The 16,794-nt window shown below is 41.1% G+C and overlaps 1 protein-coding gene and 1 pseudogene across 5 annotated transcripts in view; both read left to right on the top strand.

Moving 5' to 3' along the window:
• SEMA6D (semaphorin 6D) overlaps window positions 1-16,794 on the top strand; it is a 103,767-nt gene that overhangs the window by 6,171 nt on the left and 80,802 nt on the right. The gene's annotated exons all lie outside the window — the stretch shown is intronic.
• Window positions 14,583-14,695, top strand: LOC149468355 (U2 spliceosomal RNA; annotated as a pseudogene).

The following is a 16,794-nucleotide window of genomic DNA, read 5'->3' as shown; positions in this document are numbered from 1 at the left end:
TCTCCCCCATACAGTAAAGAAGGCATCTTTTGCCAAACACAGGCAGCTAAAAAAAGATTAGATGCTCTTCTGCTTACTTAAGCAGACCATACTCTGTACAATCGGATTGCACAATATCTGTTTCTTTAATGGCGGACATATGCATAACAATCTGACCAAACGATTATTCACAGAATCTTTTACATTTTTTTAAAGACTCAATGGAGGGAATTTATCAAAACTGGAACAGCTGTGCATGGCAACCAATCAGCTGCTGTTTAGTTTGTTCAGTTAGGTTGGCCATACACTATACAATTTTCTGTTCAATTTCTGCCCAATTTCCTCTTAGATTTACCTTCAACTATGTAGTGCAAGGGCCTGCCTAATTGGATACAATTGAAAGCATTATTTAGATTTGGCCTCATATTATATGGTTTTTGGTAAATCTAAAGCAAAATTCTCAAGAAAATTGTATAATGTATGGCCAGCCTTAAGCATGGAAAGTGAAAGCTAGAAGCTGATTGGTTACCATGCACAGCTGATCCATATTTTGTATGCTCAACTTTTGATACATTTCTTACCCATAGGCCTTGTTTACATGGGTAGCTAGGGGAGCAGTGTAAATAGGTGGTGAAGCCATGGTTTGGCCATCAGTTGCAAGTTAACATGATTAGCAGCCTTGCTAGGTCACGGTGCAGCAAAATGTATACCACAGGATGCTTTTGGCCGTAGGGCTGCCATGGATTAAATTGGGCCACTCAGCTACTACTCCACAGCCATGCCAAGAGGCAGTAACGAGACAAAAGAAATTATGCAATCAGGTGACATAGCACCTCCCAAGATGCATTTCAAATGTTCCACGTGGCAGTACTAGGGTCGTTGGTTCCAATCCCAACCACCGCACCACCTGCCTGGAGTTTGCTTGTTCTCCCTGTGCCTGTGTGGGTTTCCTCTGGGTACTCCAGTTTCCTCCCACACTCCAAAGACATGCTGGTAGGTTAATTGGCTCCCGTCTAAATTGGCCCTAGTATGTATGAATGTAAGTTAGCGACCTTAGGTTGTACGCCCCTTGAAGGTTAGGGACTGACGTGAATGTACAATATATGTATGTAAAGCGCTGTGTAAATAAAAAACTATCTTGGATCAACTTTCAGAGAAATTAGACAAGTGACTTGGAGGCAATGGGGCTGATTTACTAAAAGAGTGCAAAATCTGATCCAGCTCTGCATATCAACCAATCGGCTTCCCAGTTTTACTGTCAAAGCTTAACTGAACAAGCTGAAGTTAGAAGCTGATTGGCTACCATGCTCAGCTGCAACACATTTTACACTCTCCGGTTGTAGTATATCAACCCCAAAATATCCCCTCCATTGTTGTCATCACCGTATTGCTGCCCCTCTAAAGAATAATCCACAGCGGATCGCTTTTCAGAGGGACAACAATGCTGGCACCAGGGGCGGGCTGACTGGGGAACTTGGGCACTGCCCGAGGGCCCGGGTTCAGTAGGGGGCCCCATGAGATGTCCCTGGTACCTTTCATTGGCTTTTCTGGTTGTGATTTGAGTGTGGGCAGGGACACAGGGGCCCCATGATCCCCTATTGCCCAGGGGCCCCATGAGTTGTCAGTCCGCCCCTGGCTGGCACCCGTCTGAATAAGCCCTTACCATTTCATTGATCAATTAGATTTGATTGATTGGAGCAAAACCATCAAAATTATTCTGGTCAATCTGGATGGGAAACTCTCCTGTAGGAAAGTAAATCAAAATCATTAAGGGTATGATGCATCGACCGATCTTTACGATCTTCTGATTATATTTTTCTCCCAGGCAGTAAAATTGATCAAGGATACAATGTTATATAAAATCATTCCATTTACGGCCACCATTATAATTACCAAAACTGCGTAATATAAGGGGAGACCTAAACAATCTCTTGTGGCCTCATTCACACATTTGCGTTTTAATCTGTGCATTGGATACGCCAAAACGCATTAAAGGCTCATATCTGTGCGCTGTAGCACATTTTTAGTTCAGGTCTGTTTGTTGTCCTCTTTTATGCATTGTGAGAGTCCAAGGAGTCAATAGTAAAGCATGAAAAAGCATCTATGATTTGGTTTCATGCATTTTCAGCCCCTGGTAATATGTCTAATATAGTTTTTTTTTTTTGACCAGTATATGAAAAATGCATAAAAATACACCAAAACCTGTTTCACATGGGCTTAGAGATGCGGCAAAAACAAGCATTTTAGCCGGGTTTTTAACACTCTTGTACCCCATGCCAATGCATGGCAGACAAAGTATACACCAGTGCGTTAGCATCATATCAAACATTTTACGGCATAATGCATTCTCTGTGCTTTGCCGCAATGTGCTGCCTTCATTTAATTCAATTTTAGCACACCAAAAACATACCTATAGTGCTTTTGGTACAATCGGCACACATTTTTTGAAGCCTTTTTTAGTGTTTACTCAAAAAAACAGCAGTGGGGGCATTAAAACAACATTTATTAATGGTAGAGTTAACCCACATTTGCCATTTTGGCACATTTTTATTTATTTACTTATTTATTTAAGGTATTTATATAGCGCCGTCAGTTTACACAGCGCTCTATATATATATATATATATATATATATATATATATATATTAGTACATTCACATCAGTCCCTAACCCTCAAGGGGCTTACAATCTAAGGTCCCTAACTCACATTCATACAACGCATACTAAGGATAAAATTAAGACAGGATCCAATTAACCTATCAGCATGTCTTTTGAAGTGTGGGAGGAAACCAGAGTACCCGGAGGAAACCCACACAGGCACAGGGAGAACATGCAAACTCCAGGCAGGTGGTCCCATGTGAAAGAGGACTAAACTTGTCAATGCATCAGCATGCTTAAAAAAAAATAACTGCATGACAATGGAAAGGTGTAAGAAAAAAAGCTCAGTTGTTTAAGGCTGGCAGTAGTTTGATGTGTGGTGTTTTTTTTTTTTTTTTTTTTTTGGTTTTTACTTTTCTTGCCATTAACACAATCCATCCAAATGTTGCGATATGAATAATATATGTATTAAATATGAATAGCCCCTCCCATGTCATTGGATGCTGATAGACTATGATTAGCTTTTAGCTGATTTAACAGTTATACGTGAATAAACTTTGTTTTGTTTTTTAAATAGTATTATATACGCTATGGTGCGTAAAAAGTGTATGTTTTAAAAAAAAACTTCTATTATGCATCAAAGCCACAAAAATGAGGTGGATAGAGGAATCTTCCCCTTTAGGGCACTATTCTGACAGCAGGGACTCTCCACTGCCAGAATACACTGATCAGCAGCTTCAGCCCATTGGTTGCAGCCAGTGATGTAGATAAACTTTCCAACAAGCCTATTCACTGATATATCAACTTCTATTGAGCGGGAGCAACCACATGTGGGTTAAAATTCGGTGAGTCCCTGCTGAACTGGCCAAATTTCGATCCATCTATGGCCAGCTTAAAACAGCAGTAAACCACATCAAAAAAATGAAATAAAAAAAAACCCCTGCAAGGTAAAGGCATAATGTGCTAGTATGCATTGCATACCATATATTATATTATATAGTAAAGCACTGAGCAAACTATGGCGCTATATAAATCCTGTCTAATAATTGTGAAGGACTTACCTTGAAATTAAGCCCTCCAGCAGAGCACTGTCACGGCTCTCCGGGGCTTCCATGTTCACCCGGTCTTCCTTCCAGGTTTGTGAGCTCTGGCCGGCTGACTTGCTGAGCCGCGATGACGTCACTCTCACGCATGCATGCTGGAGTCCCAGGCCATGGCACAGTGCTCTGAAGGAATGGCACAAGTATGCTGTTCCTTCAGCGCGCATGCACCGAATATCCATTTAGGGCTAATATCTCCTAAACGGTTCACATTTAGGAGATATTTAATTTGCCTACAGGTAAACTTGTAATTATTAAAGAATGGTTTACTGCCACATTAAGGGCCAAGTCACAGCAGAACAAAGTGTGTAGAAGGTGCATTCTGTGTGCATTTGTCACACTGCGCTCAAAATGCATTGCTACTGCAATCTGTTGCGGGTCTGGGTGTAATGCTAACAGCACCTCCAATGTGGGCACCAAATTGCAGGGTAGATTACTACCCTGCGATTTGGTGCAGCATGTTTTTTTACACGTAGTGCATGTACCACTCTCTCTCCGTGTTCGGGTGCGATTTTTACCCCATTCAAATGAATAGGCTACAGAATCGCTCTGCATGAGAACGTGCAGGAATAAGGCTAAATTAGACCTGTTTTTAATACCTAATGTAAAATCTCCCAATGCTTTCCTGCGCTGGGGGAGCAGCACATGTCATACAAGTGAATGGCTGAACTCTTGTAAAACACTTATTCTTCTTTACGTTTACTTATTTATTACAGGTACTTGTAAAACGCTGTAAATTTATGCAGCACTTTGCAGATATTGTACATTCACATCAGCCCCTGCCCTCAAGGGGTATACAATCTAAGGTTCCTAACTTACATTTATACATACACGTACTAGGGCCAATTTAAACAGGAGCCAATTCATCTACAAGCATGTCTTTGGAGTGTGGGAGGAAACCCACACAGGCACAGGGAGAACATTCAAACTCCAGGCAGGTGGTGCGGTGGTTGGGATTTGAACCAACAACCCTAGTACTGCTAGGTGGAAATGCTAACCATTTAGCCACTGTGCTGCCCGTCAGTGTTAACTTGCACATGTGCATTTGACATACTGTATTTCCTGAGCACGTTCAGAAAAAATTGCCAGACACACTTGCGAGCGTACGACCGCATATAGCCATTCACTTGTATAGCAGGCTGTATGCGGCTCTCGCAGGTACAGAAAAGCACCGGGGGATTTTTGCTAGGCATAAAAAAAATGCCTATTTTAGTCCATGTGTATGAACCCTAATTGTGACATTGGAGACGTATTTACTCAACGATATCTTAATATTTTCTCAAGTAAGTAGTAAAATGTGTGTAATTAAAGCAGTGAGTGCTTTGCATGAATCTGCTAGGACAGATGATCTGTTTTCATACATTAGGTAAGCCATTACGGTTACAGTCAGAAATCCGTGTAAGCCATTAAATTAAGTTCTTACTCGCTCGGAGAATAGCTGCCAATTTCAGCTTCAGAAGAGATTGTGTTCAGCCTTTTTTTTTTTTTTTTCCTTGTAGCTGAGAAATGTTGAAGGGAAAACCATATTTTTCCGGTCCGATGCCAATTCCAGAATCTGCAGGAGGCATGTCATGGTATATATTCGGTGTCACTCGCACAAGGCTCAGCGTAGCTAATAATAAGTTGATTTACTTCATTCAAACAGGATGACCAGTAAATGGTGTCACTGCTAACAGACTGATGGGGAAGTATGAAGAGCGTCAAGTGACCAGTGTACACACCTAACATGAGGGCTGTCAGTTCCTTCTAACTTTCCAGTTTCATCGTTCCTTTTGTTAACAAAGCCAGATTAGCATTTTAACAGCAGCGCAGTGAACTTCTGCCTTTCTTCTGTAACTTGGGCACAGTGTGTAGATCATCCATCATCCTGTCCTTGGCCACAACAGGCTACTGGCCCCACATCCATTCATAGCTATAGAGGAATTACCCGACTGTGAACAACACAGCTGGCTGGAGCATTTTTTTTCTTTCTTTTCACACCACCGCCAGCATTGTTGTGCCCTAGCAACAAAATTTAACACAGTCGTAAAGCGAATTTTATGTTCGGCCAGGTCTCCCCATGGATTTCTTACAAAATTTTGCATGTCAGCTCCCATGATCTTCATCATTTTCTGATCTGTGTTGGTTGTATTTCAACTGCTGGTGTCTTAATAGAACAGCCTTTTAAAGTTGTAATAAACCCTCACTGTTATTTTGGCTTAACAGATAAACATTTCACAAATAAACATAAACTGTACTCTCAATGCTGATGCTCTTGCTTTTTTAGCGCTGTTTTCCTTAACGTCTGGTCTTCACAGGAAAAAGTTAACTTTGCACAATGCAGACTCCAGCCAGTCTGTTAAGGTGGTTGTATAGCCTTACATAAAGCCAGTGAAGTGACTGGCCTCAAGCGATACACAGAGATTAAACACATTCTCCTACACAAGTTGTACCTGTTTATCTGACACACTCTCTCCTCTAAAGCTTCCTAAGCCCTCATGCACACTTGATGTTTTTACAGCTGCAGTTTTTGGCATTTGACGTTTTTTTCTACAGTCAATAAACTCCCCAGCATGTTATCCTATGTATCCATGCACACATAGGCTGTAAACAATGTTTTTTGGCTGGGACGTTTTTTGGCAGGAAAAAAATCCCAAAACTAGTCGGTTTGTAGAGGAGTTTTTTAGCTGTAAAAACGCTCTAACGCTGAAAAAAACGCAACATTTTTGGATCTTTTTTGGCCCAAAAAAAGCTAAAAAATGCAGGAAAACACCACTAATCATGGCAAAATGCCGCTAAACACTAATGCAAAAATGCTAAAAAAAAGCTGAAAACATGACGTTACACCGCTAATGTTACCAGCATTATCAAAACGTCCCGTGTGCATGGAGCCTAAAGCACACATTTTACAAAGCATTTCTGAGCTCCAGAAAGCAGGAGGTGGGGATCTGATGTTGCACACTGCACAGCATAGAGCTGGGGTGCTTAACCTTTTTGAAGAGCAAGGGCCACTTAAGTGATCTGGTAACTGGTCACAGGCCACAATAAAATGAAATGATTCAGAATTTCAGTTTTTGTTTATTTTGAATAGCACAATGAACATTTTCCTCCTGCAGCCGCTGAAAGCACATATTAGCACATTATAAAAAACTTCAACAAGTAACAATGCCCTCCAGTGGTGTGCTGCCACCGCTGCAGAGCCTTCCATCTTCATCCAGTCTTCTATGTTCCTGAGCTGCAGCCGTGATGACGTCACTCCCGGTGCATGTTTAGGAGATATTCATTTTACCTACAGGTAAACTTTATTATAAGCTTACCTGTAGATAAAAATATAAAAATGGAGTTTATTGCCACTTTAAACTGGAATACGGGCAAGGAATAAAAGCTAAAGAAGCTGCACACTCTCCTGCATATCTGGTGTGTACATGAACCTGGCCTAGTGCAGTAGTTGCTTTATTTTTTAAATTGAATATTGAAATGTGTATTGATATTTACCACCAATTTTTTGATATGTCACCTTTTAATAATACGTTACAGTATATGTCTGTTATGAGTATACAATATTATATATCTTGTCAATAAAATATTGACCATGAAAGAAGCTGCGTACTCGGTAAGTGACTAAATCAACTTCTGAAAGTGCTTAAAAACTGAGGGGTTAATATTGCTTTAAGGCTAAAGTTTCTAGGTATGATTTTTCTTGTCCAGTTTGGATCAATGTCACTTTGGATCAATGCAGGTATGCATATATCATACCTGACCTATCCTGTGAAAGCTGCAAATCATTGTTGTAGTCAACACCACTACAGTGATAGCAGCAGTCTTCTGAAATACTGTGCTGAGCAGCTGCCCTTCTGCATAGTAAGCAATAGGTGGGGGAGGGGAGGGAGGGTAGGACGCTTGTTTGGTGATGCCACTGGCCAGAGAAAGCTTTGGATTTTTTTTTCAATGATTTCTTGGCATCCTTTGATTGGACATGGTGGCCCAAAAAGTACATTTAATGCACATCAATGAACGCAAAACACTTGGTGTAAATCCAGCTTGATTTGTAGATGCTGATCTCTGTTTTATGTGCATTCCAGTCCCCATTCCTTTTTTAAAGCTGGTTATGCACCTTAAAATCTGACTGTATAATCTCCTTTTTGTTTTACCAACCACTAGGTAGTACAAGGGCCTAGCTGAACAATCCATTCAGTTTATTACACTTGCAGTTAATAATTGGTGAATCTAAAGGAGACTACACTTAGACAGTAAAGTGCATGGTTCGTACCAATCTTCAATGAACACCTACATACAGAAGATGTAAACATGAATACATTTAGACAGGCAGCAACATAGTGAAGAGTGGGTCTGATTGAGAAAACCTGGAGGGAAAGATTATGTTTTGTGCATGGCAAACAATCAGATCTTTTATTTCATTTTACAACCTACACTATCAATGGGGATCTGTTTGCATTGAGTACAATTCTCCACATATACCCATATACACCAATCAGTTAAAAAAGATTGAAAATCCCATTTTCCCATATAGAACACATTGAGTTAAAAAACATAGAGTACATATATTTCCCATACAGGGGCAGACTGACCCATTTGGGTGCTCGGGCACTGCCCAAGGGCCCAGGGTCAGTAGGGGGGCCCCATAAGCTGCCCCTAGTACCTTTCATAGGCTTTTTTGGGTGTGGTTTGAGTGTTGGTGAGGACACAGGGGCCCCATGATCCCCTATTGCCCGGGGGCCCCATGAGTTGTCAGCCCCTGTTCCTATATACACCAATAAGCTAAAAAGCATTGAATACCAAATTTCCCCATAGTACTCCATTTAGGTACAAAGCATTGAGTAGCCCATTTTCCATATACACCAATCAGATAAAAAGCACTGAGTACCCAATTTCCAGATATACACTATTTAGATACAAGGCATTGAGTAGCCTATTTTCCATATACACCAATCAGATAAAAAGCATTGAGTACCCAATTTCCCCATATACACTATTTAGATACAAAGCATTGAGTAGCCCATTTTCCATATACACCAATCAGATAAAATAGTGAAATCCTGTTTGAATGTGATATGTGGGGCAGTTGCTCATACCCCAGTATCTGATTTACCAACATGTTCATTGAGATAAAGAACAGTAAAATGAAACCCAGTCACTAAACTTTCCAAAACAATTTGTCATGTTATTGTAATTTCAAAGAGTTATTTTTAATCTTTTTAAATTTTCAGCTTTTATTGACATACCTGTTGACGTTTCCATGTAGGGCCCTGTTAAGGCTGTTCCTGGTAGTGGATGACAGCTGTCTCCCGACCAGGGGCTGACAACTCATGGGGCCCCCGGGCAATAGGGGATCATGGGGCCCCTGTGTCCTTACCCAAACTCAAAAAAGCCTATGATAAAGGTACCAGGGGCATCTCATGGGGCCCCCACTGACCCCGGGCCCTTGGGCAGTGCCCGAGTTTCCAAATGGTCAGTCCGCCCCTGCTCCCGACTGTGGTCTTGCATGGTCACCCTTGAATATGAAACCCCTGATGGAGATTACAAGCTTGATCAAAATAAATGCCATCCAGCTAATGTTTAAATCTCCTTTCAAACAGGGAGATATGCTCAGATTAATAAAATGACAATCAAATAGTGCTTCCCCCCCTTTTTTTTCCCCCCAATGATTGGATGTGTAACGTAAACTCAGATTCCCTTTTAATGCTGTTCCTCTCACTTTACATGCCCTATTATATGTAGGGTTCCACAGGTGGATTTATTGTGCTTGGCCTGTGTTGAGTTCACAAAATCTATTAACAATTCTCTAGTGAAGTCAAATGTTTCTTCTTGTAGAATTATTTTTATTTCTTCTACAGCTGATGTTTTACAAGGTGAAGGCCATACCAGGATATGCCTGGAAGAGTTTGGTGCGTTGTTACAAAACAAATACAAATGAGCAGTTGAAATTTGCCTAATGTACTCCGAACGTTCCCTGTAGCTTATCTATTAAATTGTACCTGGATGTCGACTCCAGCGCAGCATTTGTATGGGGCCTCTTCTCCGATTATAGATTGGAGCAGCTTGATAAATTTCGGCTGCAGTTCTCTCTTGCAGTAAATGTATTTTCCCAGCAGCTTAAGGAGCCATGTAAAATTGTTCAAATGTGTTAATTCCTCTATTATCTACAGAGGAATCGATGCTAACAAGTGTTACTATCTGTAACTACTCAGGATAGTCACAGGGATGCTGGATACATTATATTAAACCAATGTAGGCTTTTTGAGTACGGTGGAGAGACCACAGTGACCAATGACAATTCATCAGGCTTCTGTGTATTCAATTCTGATTGGCTGCAGTGTGTAAAGCAGGCCATACACTGTTTGAAGTTTGGCTGGTTCCTGATGAATCAGCTGAAATTTGCTCAGTGGGTGGCACTGTTGGCCTTGTCAAGCCCATCATCCCTCAATTGAAAAATGGAAGGAGTTGGATGAAAAATAGTCAGTCAAACAGCATCTTTATACAATCAAATGCAGCCACACTTCGGGTATTTTGACATTTTAATGGGTTGCTGTCAAAATACAGGTGAAATTCGAAAAAGTAGAATATCGTGCAAAAGTTCATTTATTTCAGTAATGCAACTTAAAAGGTGAAACTAATATATGAGATAGACTCATTACATGCAAAGCAAGATAGTTCAAGCCGTGGTTTGTCATAACTGTGATGATTATGGCTTACAGCTCATGAAAACCCCAAATCCACAATCTCAGAAAATTAGAATATTGTGAAAAGGTGCAATATTCTCGGCTCAAAGTGTCCCACTCTAATCAGCTAATTAAGCCATAACACCTGCAAAGGGTTCCTGAGCCTTTAAATGGTCTCTCAGTCTGGTTCAGTAGGAATCGCAATCATAGGAAAGACTGCTGACCTGACAGTTGTGCAGAAAACCATCACTGACACCCTCCATAAGGAGGGAAAGCCTCAAAAGAAGTTGGATGTTCCCAAAGTCCTGTATCAAAGCACATTAATAGAAAGTTATGTGGAAAAGTGTGGAAGAAAAAGGTGCACAAGCAGCAGGGATGACCGCAGCCTGGAGAGGATTGTCAGGAAAAGGCCATTCAAAAGTGTTGGGGACTTTCACAAGGAGTGGACTGAGGCTGGAGTCAGTGCATCAAGAGCCACCACACACAGACGGATCTTGGACACAGGCTTCAAATGTCATATTCCTCTTGTCAAGCCGCTCCTGAACAACAAACAACATCAGGAGCGTCTTACCTGGGCTAAAGAAAAACAGACCTGGTCTGTTGCTCGGTGGTCCAAAGTCCAAGTTTTCTGATGAGAGCAACTTTTGCATCTCATTTGGAAACCAAGGACCCAGAGTATGGAGGAAGAATAGAGAGGCACACACTGCAAGATTTATGTTCTAAATCCTTCTGCACTTCTATGGACCCACCTCCCTATTTTTTAGCTGCAAACACTCAAACTGATACCCAAAACAGTGCTCCAATAAATATTTAAACTAGTGTAGCGCTAAACATTCACTAAAAAAAATACTATATCATTTATGTGAATAATAGTGATAAAATCATACATAATACGTACACTCTGTGATTAGTGCTATAAACCTTTCAGTGCTCTTGTGTGCCACTTAATTCGTACAAGTATGTTATTATAGCCCATAAAACAACACTAATTTATATTTCACTAATTATACACAAATTTTGTGACAGTGCCACTTCAAAATAAACCAATAACATGTGATGGTGCCACATCAACTTAATCCATAGTCCAATGTTCAAAATCCAAATCAATATGCTCCAAGTGATATCACATATACATGCAGTGTGTCTTTATATATACAGTATATATAAATATATATATATATATATACGGCTGCAGCCGAAGTGGAAAGGAGGGTGTTCACATGAGTGGCACTGTATATATATTTATGTTTTTTTTTTTAAATGTATAAACGTTTACCTTTCATTTCTATTTTAAACTGAATGGGTTATTGTACAAGGTGAGGGTTTACATATACGTTAAAGAGACCCAATTGCTGCGTGCATGGTTTAGTGCTTAGCACTTCTGTCTTGCAGCACTGGGGTCTGTTATTCAAATCCCACTCAGGACGCTATCTGTATAGGGTTTGCATGGTCTCTTTGTGCTTGCATAGGTTTCCAGACATTCTAGTAGATTAATGGATTACTTTGTAAATTGACCCTAGTATGTGTGTGCGTATATGTATGCATGTGAAATAGTGACCTTTAGATTGTAAGCTCCTTGAGGGTAGGAACTGATATGAATGTACAATATGTAAAGAACGGCATAAATTATTGGTGCTCTAAAAATACCTGCAGGGCTTTTATTCAGCCAGAACACGGGGGAGCACGGTTTCGGCCCCTCCATCATTGAATTTATGTAATGGCAAGGGGTGGTGGGCTGTACTGGAAGGTCTACAGATGCTGGCTGCTGGGGTATCTATTGTTCCTGGAGGGTATCTAATTTTGCGTGGGGTCTATTGTTGCTGGTGGGGGATCTATTGATGCTAGGGATGGGTCTTGTTTTGCTTGGAGGGTCAAGTGTTGCTAGACGGAATCTACTGTTGAGGGACGGGTCTATTGTTGCTGACTGTTGGGGGTCTATTGATGCTAGCTGTGGGGAGATCTGTTGTTGCTGGTCTATTGTTGCTGGGGGTATTTTGTTGCAGGTGGTCCATTGTTGCTGGGGGGGGATCTATTCTTGCTGGCTGCAGGGGATCTATTTTACTGCTTTTCTTGCTATCAATAACAAATTCATGAAAAACTACTTGGCACCACAAAATAATATTTGGGGCAGTACTGGGAGGTGGGTAAGTGGTGGAACCAAGGAACAGAGCTCGGAGGTGGGTAAGGGTGGAGACAACGGGTGACTGGAGAAGGGAGAGTTGCTGAGTTTTTTCTGAGAAAAAAAAATCCCAGAATACCTGTAATAAATATTTTTACAGAGCTCCAACCAGACATATAACGAAGCCGAATAACCATGTTATTCTCTTGGATAGCATATGCATAAAAAAAAAAACAAACACAAAACGAAAATGACATAATCTGAGACCGCATTCAAAATATAAACACGCACAATCTCTAGTATTCTGTTCTTTAGCAGAATGTTCTCTTTAGCTACGGTTTGTTTAATCAGAAATGACTCTGTCCCCATGTACTTTGTTAGGGCCATGGAGCCTCTTTTATGATAAATTCTTGTAGCACACAGTTGGCGTGGTGGCACCAGACTAAAACCTGTTGTCTTCCTGGGAGGTAATAATTCCAAGACCATTCATGTACAGATTCTGTTGTCTTTGTTTTATGGGTTTCTTTTGGGTGCTTACATTTCTAACAGTCCAAAATGGTTCAGTGCTGTTCATTATTTTCTCACTGATTGGACCTAGATCAATCCCAGAGACAACCTAAGTAGCCAATGCAAATATTTAAATGAAAACCACAGCTGGACAAACACTAGTATAATTTTCTTTGAAAAAAACTTGTTTTAAGACCGTTCCCTTTTGATTTTCTAATTGTTAGTGGGGTTATATCAACATTCATTTTCACCTGCAGTGATGAGATATTTGCGAAGGAGAAGGATAGAATTTTTATTTTTTTTATCAATAGTCAGTGTGGTTTTCATTCTGGAAAATCCATTCACTCCAAAATCGAACGGTAAAGGCAAACTTTTTTTAACAACATTCGTCATGACCTAGATTGTAAGCTCCAAGGAGCAGGGCCCTCCTATCCCTCTTGTATTGAACGGTATTGTTGCTGTATTGTCTCCCGTTATATTGTAAAGCGCTGAGCAAACTGTTGGCGCTATATAAATCCTGTATAATAATAATAAAAGTGTTATGCACTGAAGAGAATTTTCATATAAATGTTTCTTTAAAAATCTACTAGTGTAAGGCCAGCTTAAATGGTAACTCCACTTTAAAAAAATAATGCCCTCTGGGCAATCCATGTACGATGTAATGATTTTTAACAAACTTTTGGGCAGATTCTTGCCTGTTTTGGCTCTGAATAAATAGATGTGTGCAGAGTGAATCAGAAAAGGAGTGAGTTTTTTAATTATGAATCAGCTGATGCATTTTCAGTGTTCTAATGAGGAAAGTTGCAGCGTCAGCACCCCTTTGAGGAATCTGACGTTTATACTGCAGACTTCTAGGAATATCAGTGAGCCAGTCATACATATAGAAAATGACGTTTCTGGGAAACATACTGTACCTGCCTGCAGGTTGCCATATTGCATTGAATTTTACAGAAAATGACTGCACTGCAGTTTGAAAAGGAAAGTTAATTTTTAAGAACATTCATAGTTACATAGTTGGTAAGGTTGTATAAAGACATCAGTCTATCCAGTTTAACCTGTGGGTGTGGGTCTTTGAATGCATATGAATTTATGTCTCTACCATTTCCAATGTCTATTGTGTTTCCATCTAGTAGTCTTTTGAAATGATCAAGTTCCCGTTGACACCACTGACTATGTTTAACCACTTACCATTCTGTTTAATCACAATATGACTTGTGTAGCCACTGCATATACTATATTTTTTTTTTAATTATTATTATTATTTGCTATTTTTTCCAATGAAAATTGAGTTACCTTTTAACTTTTTGGAGCTCTGTTTGTGTTGTTTGTTGTGAGTGGAAATGGGTGTTTCCTAAGTTATTCGGAAGTTGTTAGCTCCTAGATAAAAGCGATTTCTAATTGTTTTATTTATTTGGTCTTTCCAAGCCTTGGTCCATACTGTGTTCCTGAATTTCCCATTGTTGTCTTAGACTGTGTGTCTGGTACGAGGGATATTACATTGTAAACTCGTAAGGGCAGGGACTGATAGGAAATCTCTAAAATGCCGCCTACTATGTCAGCACTATGTAAATCGTGGGCAGTAAGAATAGCTGTATATAATCTAATATACTGTAGCTCAATATCGCTTCTCGGCCTTTTGGCTAAGATCAAGTGTAGTATCTGTTCTTATCAGTGTCCAGTGGGGGTGCTACCGACCATTCTGGTAGGAGGATGGTTGGTGTATAGTACCCTCACTGGTATGATGGGGGTCCGGAAGGCTAGTACCGGAGGGACAGAAACCAGGGAGCGCCATGATTCGTTCTGGGGCCTTGGGAGTAATTCCTCTGGGGAGACCGGAAAGACCCAGTACCTCCTGATTTGAACGTGCTACCTTGGTCTGGCCTGGGGCTGGGGACGCAAAAAGTCCGCAAACTCAGTGCCCCCTGGGGAAGACGCTCTCAGGGGTGTCACTAGTAACACTTGGGTGTGGGACCCCACGGTGTGAAGATGACACATGGCCACTGTTTTTCACATCTTTTTGCACAGCGCCCTAAGGACCAGGTCTTTTGGCTAAGTCCAGGGCAATTTTTGCTACAGGCCTCAGGGCCTGGTCTGTGCACTATTAGGCACGGTACCACTTTTTTATTTTATTTTATTTATTTAAACCACTCCCACGTTTTGTCACTTTTTGCTTTCTTATGTGTGTGTTTTTCACGGATGGAGGGTGTGGGTCCTCGGGCCTTACCTGAAGTCTAGGGGGAGGATGTGTGGCCATACGGTTCCTTCCTCCCCTGATCCCTAGGGGGTTTTCTCTTCGGGAGAACCCCCTTGCCTAGTACTGGATGTCCGGCTTCGGCTGGGCATAAGGAACGGTGGTCCACCAGGCCTTTTGGCCAGGAGGACCAAATGGGAACCTTGTCCCTGTCAGGAGCTTCGTGCCCCGGGGGATCGGGTGAACGGTCCAACCCTTTCGGGGGTAGGACAAACACACCCCTAAGTGCACGTTTTTCGTGTGTGTGTTTCTGCACTTGCACTTTTTCGCGGACACTTACGGGTTTTTTCGTTACAGTTCCACGTTTGCGGACTTAAAAAAAAAAAAAAAAAAAAAAAATCTGTTCTTATCAGTGTCCAGTGGGGGTGCTCCCGACCATTCTAGTTTACGGGGATGGTTGTTGTATAGTACCCTCACTGGTATGATGGGGGTCCGGAAGGCTTCGGAGCTTCGTGCCCCGGGGGATCAGGCGAACGGTCCAACCCTTTCGGGGGTAGGACAAACACACCCCTAAGTGCACTTTTTCGTGTGGTGTTCGCACTTGCACTTTTTTTGTGATCACTTACGGGTTTTTCGTTGTAGTTTGCACGTTTGCGGACTTAAAAAAAAAAAAACACAATTTAAATAATTCAGGATTTTTTTTTCATGCCTTTTGGCCAGCGGAGTCAGTTTTCATTTCTAAAACCAAATATAGACTGGGATTAAAAGAAGCTCCATGAGTTTGAAGGCTATTGTTGTGTGTCTAGACCACTCCCGTCATCACCCAAGATCAGACAGCTCAGTTCTTTTATCTCTGAAGGATATTTGAGTACTTTTGTGTAGTTTTAAAAGCATCTGCTATTTATAGGGTGGATCCATCCGTTTTGTTTTCCTGTGGTTTAGCCTTTTTACGTAGTTTCACAGTATTGTGTACCAAAACATAAGTAAGCCACGGATATGTTTATTGTTCGCCCTCAGGATATGTAGAAAAGCAATGATAAACCCATTAATTTTGTAGGTGCGGGTAACTTCCCTGAAAACTTTGTCTACTCTAGACATAAACATAATACACTAAATAGGTCTGTGTGATGCCAGCCACATGTCCAAGATTGTTATTGTCACTTTTTAGTATCCTGCAAGAAATTATCTTGCCATCAAAGTGAATGAATAGAGGAACCTTGTCTGTGCCCTTATTGATGAGATTGATTGTAAGGAGCTCGGAAACTGGCATATTTCCATAGTGGTGACCTTCATCATGGTACTGAGTTCCTAAAAAAGGAAACCAGATATAAAAATACATTCTCGTCAAGCTATCCTGAGAGCTTCAGCAGGTTCTTGAGCCAGCATAAAGATACATTCTGGTGCCTGCAGTGGCATTCATTTAATTTCTTGAGCACCAGGGGACCCTAAAACGTACTTCTTGGTCCCTTCTCTACTGACTCACTTCTTCTTAATCCCTTCTCTACTGACTCACTTCTTCTTAATCCCTTCTCTACTGACTCATGAGGCCACCCATCGGACCGTAAAGAGGGAGAGAGCAGCAAGGGGGAGGCCATAGTAGAACCAGAGCTAGTTGGCTTTAAAGAAAAAGTGTAGTGAAGT

Source organism: Staurois parvus, unplaced genomic scaffold (genome assembly GCF_062004578.1).
Source record: "Staurois parvus isolate SC_StPar_1 unplaced genomic scaffold, SC_StPar_1.0 ptg000089l, whole genome shotgun sequence".
Classification (NCBI taxonomy): domain Eukaryota; kingdom Metazoa; phylum Chordata; class Amphibia; order Anura; family Ranidae; genus Staurois; species Staurois parvus.
This window is presented reverse-complemented; position numbering and strand designations above follow the sequence as displayed.